This window comes from Ooceraea biroi, chromosome 10 (assembly GCF_003672135.1).
Source record: "Ooceraea biroi isolate clonal line C1 chromosome 10, Obir_v5.4, whole genome shotgun sequence".
Lineage (NCBI taxonomy): Eukaryota > Metazoa > Arthropoda > Insecta > Hymenoptera > Formicidae > Ooceraea > Ooceraea biroi.
The window spans coordinates 9,396,423-9,404,537 of NC_039515.1; positions in this window are offsets into that span (position 1 = coordinate 9,396,423).

The following is an 8,115-nucleotide window of genomic DNA, read 5'->3' on the forward strand; positions in this document are numbered from 1 at the left end:
GATCCTAGCGATCCCGGCTGAGCCCCCAAAATGTTACGTGTCCGGTCAGCCTCGGCTCCACACACGCTTCACCACTCCCTCTCTTTCACTCGCGCGCTCGCGGAAATAACACTCGCGTTATTAGAAAAGAACAGGACTTTATTCTACGGATAAGCGATGTATTTATAAAGCAATCAGAGCAGCTCGCGACACGTCCAGCTGGGATAGCAGCTGAGCTTCAACTCGATCTTCTCTCTTGTTTATTATCCGTCGCTCGGAGACCTCGTCGCTCGGAGATCGGCGTCTTCTCACGCAGCTGACTGTCAGCTGAGGCGATCGACTCCGTTACACCGGGTGGCCAGCCCGGACGTAACAATATATTCTCTTTGTAATTGGTAAGATACTACCACTTGGTTTTGTAACGATGCAACCACATGCATCGTCTGTATGCCGCCTGCCCGACCATCGGCGGGAGAGGACAACGGGCCTCGAGCCCGAATAAACAGTCGAATCGCCGAACACGGGCGGAGAAAACCGAGCGAGGCCGTAGCGTCGCGCTCGCCGCTTTCCGTACCGGCCGTTCCGTGGACGCGGCGCTCGCGCGTTTCACAAGCCCTCTCCGCCGACCCGAAACGTGCGACAAACAACGCGTATCTCGAATAAATAGCGGGTCGAGAAGCGCTCAGGACCGAATCCTGTCTCGTCAACCGAACCGCTCGGATCGACGCTCCCGAGTCCTTACCCGCTACGAGTCACGGACGAAACCGGGGGTCAGGAGTTCCTGGTCTCCGCCGAGTGCATCTCGGCACCATCACTCTGAACGGATCCTTCCTCCCGTTCCCGTCTCCCCGGTGGTCACGGATACCAGGGGTGGAGAGTGCTCCGCCTCTATCGAGTGCATCTCGACATCCGCCCGGTCGCCGACCTCCCCCCGGCCTCTACGACGGACCAACCCACGGGGTCGAGCGTACTCCGCCTTGGCCGAGTCTTCTCGGCATCCGGACGTCCAGAGCGCCCCAGGCACCCGGCTCCGCTTCCCGCACCAGGCCTACCGCGACCGCACCGATCACCGGGCCCCGCGGGAAGCCAGGCCTCTGGCCGCACGTCACCACCGCGCGCGCCGCGTCGCGAACCGCCACGACACGCGGGCCTCGGGTCGACAAGCCCGCGCCTCGCGACTACTTGTAAATAGCCTGTACATAGACGCATTTGGTTATCCGATCTTGATAAATATAAGCTAGTTAGTAAAGGACGAACCAGCTCTCATTTCTCGCCTTGCACCTACCCCGGACCCTCCGTCACGAACCACATCCGCAACGAGCTATACCGAGTGCCCCGCGTACGGGAGGTCGTTACAGTTTTTTTTAAATTGTTGTACAATAATTAATTTTCGAGGTAATACATCCTCTTTGCAATTGGCGCAATTTGAGGATTTCATAAATTGTTTTGAAAATTACTATAAAATAATAATATTTAAAGACAATTAGAACTACTATCGCTTGGATTGGAATAGGATCATTGAATGAGAATATAAAGGTACATATTACTTGGTTTAATATTTTTTTAATTAAAGAAACTACCACATAACATTAACTGTAAAATGATAACATTTCCTGTCATTATTATGCGTCAATACCCATTGGAGTTGGCGCAATTTGTTCATATCATTAGTTTTGTAGAGTCCTTTTTTGAAAGAACTTCAGGCGCGTATACTTGGCGCTTTTTTTGTACCTTTTTTTAAAAAGGTAATTTTGTTGTGATTTCACACATTTTGTAGTGTGAAGTATGTTATTCTTTTTTATAATATATGAGGAGATGAAAGTCATAGTCCTGTCAGTCAAGGTTTTTAAAAGTATTAACTTACATGTTTATAAAATATAAAATTATATTAAGTATATTTATGCACAAAAGTCAATATATGCAAGAAAAAAGAGTTTACCCCGTCGTTTTTATTTCGTTTAATAAATAAATATAAATATATATAATTCGACCCCAAGCTATCCATTGAGCCTACTTAGAAGTTGATCCGTTCAGTGGTTATTGAGATCTAATAAACTGAGTGTCTGCGAAAGCGTCGCTTCGCGTAAAAGAGTCACGGTGCGGTCTCGCTGCGCGTATACTTGGCGCGAGACACTACCGTGTCTCTTGATAAGATAGTGTGAGATACCCTATATTTAAAAATGAGACCTGTAAGTTATAATATAATTGAGTGATGAGGTAGGTAAAAGAGGAAAGCGAATTAATAGCTTAGCAGATTTTATTTTCACACGTTAATCATCGGAATAAATAACGTTTATTTTATCGTGTCAAATTTTTCTAGAATCATAACTACAAGTTTTTCGGGTTGATCAATTAAAATAGAACACCCTATATATTATAATCAAAAGTCGACACCCTGTATAATAAAAATACGATAGAGTGAGATACCCTATATAGTAAAAATATTAAAATAAGACCTGTATTGTATAAGAATATACCAACAGCATCTCTGCCGGTCGGTATTGTGACGTCTCGTGACGTCACGCGCATGTGCCTCGTACGCACTCGCGCCAACTTCAAACAACGGAGCTTCACAGCAGTCAACGAAATGTCATTTATTGATTTTTATAAGTCGCTCAGTTTTTTATTGATTTAACACATTTGTGAATTGTTTCAAAAGAAGTTTTATTTTACGAGTTTCATATTTTTACAAGATCTTTGCCTTTGTAATCAAACCGCCATACTGTTAACACGCATTCTTGTATGCATCGAATTTAAAACTGTGAATGTACATTTTGTGATTTAAATATATCCTTTATGGATTAAGCTCGAATTTATTATTATATCGTATCGGTGTATCATTCGTATATGGTTCGTTCATATCGACGCGCCATAGTATAAACGGAGCTGCTGCCATCTCGACGAAAAAGAACGAACTGTACAAACGACGACGTTTCTTAAATGAAATTTTCCAATTTCAGACTTTGTATCGCCATATCTCCGCTCGTAGGGCACGTACAAGAAAAATAAAAACACTTTTATTATATAATTCGACCCCAAGCTATCCATTGAGCCTACTTAGAAGTTGATCCGTTCAGCGGTTATTGAGATCTAATAATCTGAGTGTCTGCGAAAGCGTCGCTTCGCGTAAAAGAGTCACGGTGCGGTCTCGCTGCGCGTATACTTGGCGCGAGACACTACCGTGTCTCTTGACAATAACGGACCACCCTTCGATTTCAATAATTTTTTAATATGTCATCAAGGTCATCACCCTGAGTGATGTTGTGAAGGTTTTAGTCGGCGCTCATTGTTTATTAAAAAGTGATGGGTTTTAGCAGAGTAATACCCCACGAACATAAAAACGTTATGTAAACGTGTGAAAAACGTTTCCGTTCATTTCGTTCCTGAATGGTTTGTTTCTCTAACGATGAGAGTATTCCGTGTGATGGCGCGCTAAGTCCAAAAACGTTACCTGTACGTTTGGGAAGCGTTCGGATCAGTTCGGATCTAAATTTTATAAAGAATTCGCACATTGCGTTCGGTGGATACAACAGGTACGATATTTCGATATTAAATATAAAAATATATTTATCCCAGATTCCCAAATACTCTAATTTTTATTTGTAAAAAAACCTTTCTATTGAACATGGGATATCAGACATCGAACGCAATATGGCCGCGCTAAGAAGACAAACGATCAGTGAACAGTTCGTGATTATTACTCTTTACTGTTAAATCTCTAAATCTAGATCATTTACGTTGACGAATTATTCAACCGTTGCGTTTCCTGAACATAGCCATTATAAACACCATATCGGCGGATATAAATCGCTGCCAACGGAGGATTCACATTGGCTGCGTTCAGGAGACACAACAGTTAAGCAATTCGTCAACGTATCATTGATTTAGATTTAGAAATCTAATAGTAAAGACCAGTAATCACGTACAACTCACTGATCGTTTGTGTCTCTTGAACGCAACCATTTTACAGTTAAGAGGTTAAAGAAGAATCTAACCTATAAGTGCTTTGAAAGTTTTAAGTGCTGAGAAAATTTGTGATAATATAAAAGGAGAACAAAGAAAAGGATCTTGCAGCTGAATATCTGCTCGCTGGTAGCAGTATATTGGGAATTCTGAGGCTAACTCTTTATACAAGAAAAGTATTGCTAATGCCATGACTTTCTTCTCTGCAATTAAAATTATCTTATTCATGAGGTATGTTTACTAAGATAATATCTAAAAGAATTTAGCATTTTATAGTATCTTATAGTACCTTTCTTTTTTATTTTTTCTTAATTGCTTAATTATGCTTTTTTGTACATAGGGTTTTGGCGAAATATCCTCCAGTACCAAAATAGTGTAATAGAGACGTGTCGTTATCTGTGGAATTCGCACATGTCTATTGTACATTCCATGTTGTCAAGTCAGAGTAATGTCAAGCAACGCAAAGTGGTATTAAGGGCAAGCTGAAGTGACCAGGGAATTTCTTCGCGATGGTGCTGCCATTTGCACAAATATTTGCTTTTAATAAAAATTTGGCAAGTTGTACGCACAAAATTGCACCCGTCCACCCTCGGGATAAAATAAAGGAATATAATAAAGCTTTTCAAAGTGACTTTAGAAGCGTAATAAAAAAGATATATTGATAATAGATCAATATATTAATATATCAATATATCAATATATCTATACAGAGGGAGGACGTGGAAAGGCGGAGGTGAGAGAGGAGGGAAGAGGAGGCAAAGTGGAGGAGAGTGGAGGTAAAGAAAGGGGGCAAGAGATAGTGAGGTTAGAAGAAAGGCGGAAGAAGGATCATAGGATAATAGGAGTATAGAAGAGAGAGTATAGAGGGAATTGAACAAGAGGTGACATCCGGCGGAGAGGAAAAGAAGTAGGAAGGAAAGAGAAAGTAGAGTAGGAAGAGCGGGAAGTTTGTAAGAGGGAGGATAAGAGTAGAAGTTAAGAAAAGAGAGTAGGCAGAATGGAGAAAGAGGGAAGAGGAATAGAAAAGGGAAAAGGAGAAAAGGAGGAGAGGGAGGCCGCCGGATAGTAAGAATGTTGGAAGGGTGAGGGCGGAAAGTTTTTCGGGATGTATAGAGGAGCTGTTGTTGAAGAAGAGGAAGAGGGGAGAGGAAGGGGGAGATAGGAGGGAGGAGGGAGAGATATTCGGAAAAAGTGAGAAGATAAGGAGATCGCCGGGTAAGGAGGAAGAAAAGGGAGAAGGGTTAAAGGAGATATTGGGACAGAAAAGAGAGGAAATGAGGGAGGCGAGGGAGGAAAGAAAGGAAATGAGAAGGATGTTAGAGGAAATAGATGGGAGATGGGGGAAGGGGATGGAGGAGATAAAGAGGAAGGTAGAGGATATAGGAAAGGAGATGAGTAAGATGGAAGTAAGAGGGGAGGACATGGAGGAAAGATTGGGAAAATTAGAGAGAGAAAGTAGAAGGGATTAGAAGGGAAATAATGAAGAGCTGAGAGATAGGATGAAAAGAATGGAGATGGAGATAGAAGGGAAGAAGAGGGAAAAGAAAAGGAAGAATATAGTAATAAGAGGGATGAAGATAGAGAGGGAGGGGGAGGAAGGAGTAAGGGAGAGTGTAGCAAATTTGCTAGGAGAGTTGGCGTAGAGGTGGAACTTAAGGAGGTTGGAAGAATAGGAGGAAAGGACAGAGAAGGAAGGGAAATGATATGGGTGAGACTAGGGAGTAAGGAGGGAAAAAAGAGAGTAATGGAAGAGAGAAAGGAATTGAGGGAAAGGAGGGAGAGGATAGGAGATGACCTGACGTGGAGGGAGAGAAGAATAGAGTGGATGGTGAGAGAGGAAGCGGAGAAGGAGAGAGCTAATGGAAGAAGAGTAAGGGAGGGATATATGAAGATGTGAGTGGAAGGGAAGATGTGGAGATGGGATGAATGGGAAGAAATTTTTAAGAATGAAGAAGGAAGAAGGAAGAATAGAGAAAGAGAGAGAGAGAGAGGAAGAACAAGGGGAAAAGAGGGAGGAGAGGGGGTTTTGCAGGAGCACGGGGAAGGAAGGAGAATAGCACGGGAATATAGAAAAAAGAAGAATGGAGAGAGGTGGGGAGAGGGAAAGATTGGTTTTTGGAACGTAGCAGGATTGGCGGGAAAGGATGAAGAGTTTTGGAGAGAAATAGGAAAATGGGAGGTAATAATATTGATAGAGACATGGGTGGAGGAGAAGGGATGGGAAGGAGTGAAGAGGAAGTTACCGGGAGGGTATATATGAAAGAAACAATGGGCCGTGAGGGAGAATAAGAGAGGAAGGGCAAAAGGGGAATGATAATGGGAGTAAAAGAATGGAGGGGAAAAGGATTAGGAATAGAGAAAGAAGAAAGAGAGGTAGAGGGAATAATAACGGGTAAAGTAAGAATAGGGAGGAGTGGAGAATAATAGGAGTATACGTAAATAAAGATTTAAGGAGGAAGATGAGAACATTGAAGAGTGGTTGGATAAGGGGATGGAAGAAGTGGTGTTGATTGGAGGGGATTTTAATGCAAGGACCGGGGAGGGGGGAGGGAAAATAGAAATGGAAGAGGAGGAGAGGGAGGAAGGAGATCGAAGGATAAGACAGTGAATGGTGATGGGAGGAGGCTGTTGGAAGAATTAAGAGAAATGGGTTTAGAAATATTGAATGGAGGAATAAAGGGAGACGAGGAGGGGGAGTATACATATATTGGACAAAGAGGGCAAACAGTAATAGATTACGTAATAGTGGATGGAGGGATGAGAAATAAAATAGAGAGGATGGAGGTGGGAGAGAGGGTGGAATCGGATCATATGCCGATAGTGGTTACGGTAAAAGAGGGAGGCTGGAAGAGGGGGGGAGGAGAGGGAGGAGAGAGGAGGAAAGAGGGTGGTAAGAATGGAATGGAGTGAGGAAAGTAGAAGGAAATTTAGAGAGAAAACAGAAGAGATGGAGTGGAAAGGAGATAAATTAGAGCAGAGAGTGAGGGAAATAGGAGGCAGGATAAAGGAGATTAAGGAAGAAGTTAGGAATAGAGAAAAGGGAAAGAGAGAGAGAGAAAAAGGGATGGTGAGATGAGGAATGCAAGGCGGAGAAGAAAGAATTGAGGAAAATGCTAAGAAGATGGAAGAAGGGTTTAGAGGGGGTAGAGGAATATAAAAAGAGAAGAGGTAGTGTTTAGTTTCTAAAAAATGCTTTTTATTTGATGACAAAACTGGTGTGTTACGCCGTGACAAAGTACCGAACATAAATCAAATAATAGTGTTTACAATATAAGACGCAACTAAATATCGTTGAAAATAATATAGCTGCAAATAATGTCGGTGTAAATAATATTGCTGTAAATAAAATTGCGGTAAGTAAAATCGTTGGAAATAATAGCGAGTAAATAATAGAATGTTTGAGTGTCGCACTAACACTGCTGAAATCGCAATAGTAAAGAACCAAAACGCCTCACTGACGTTATCGTAATGAAAGAAAGAGTGTCTTGCTGACACGAGCAATGTAGTATGTGCAAAACGTGTCCCGCTGACACGACCCAAATTAAAGAAATGTAAGTGTCTCACTGACCTTGAAACCGTGCGTCTCACTGACGTAAGCCGCTCGGGCGTGGAAAAAGTGTCTACCTGAGACACTATCACCCTGAAGAGGGCTTCGGCTTGATCAAGACCGAAAAGTACTCACTGTACTTACTTCCGTGTCCGCAAAGCTCACCCGTGTAACCTCGCCTCGCACTGAGGGATAACCAAGAAAATCCTCGCACTGAGGGATCGCAATCGAAGGAGGGGGCTCGCTGACATGGTCAGGAGATATTCACAGGACCCACTGTCCTCTCTAAATCCCTTCGTCCTTCGCTCGCAGAGAACACACTTTTCTTTTCTCAGCAACTGACGCCGTATCAAACAGAGAGAACGACGAACAATGGAAAATTCGCGCGGCGCACTCGGAAAACCGGTCTAGCAGAGCGCCCCTCTCGCCCGAAACTCTAGCGCGATCGATTCATTATCGACCGCCCTAAGTCGCCGAATCGATGTCGGTAAACATTGACTGTTTCCGTAACAGGTAGATATAAAAGAAAGTGTGAGGAAAAAAGCAGGGAGAGAGGGAAAGGATCATAAGGGAGGCGGGAGAAGCGAGGACGGAAGGGAGGTATGGGAATTTTTAAGAAAGGTGAG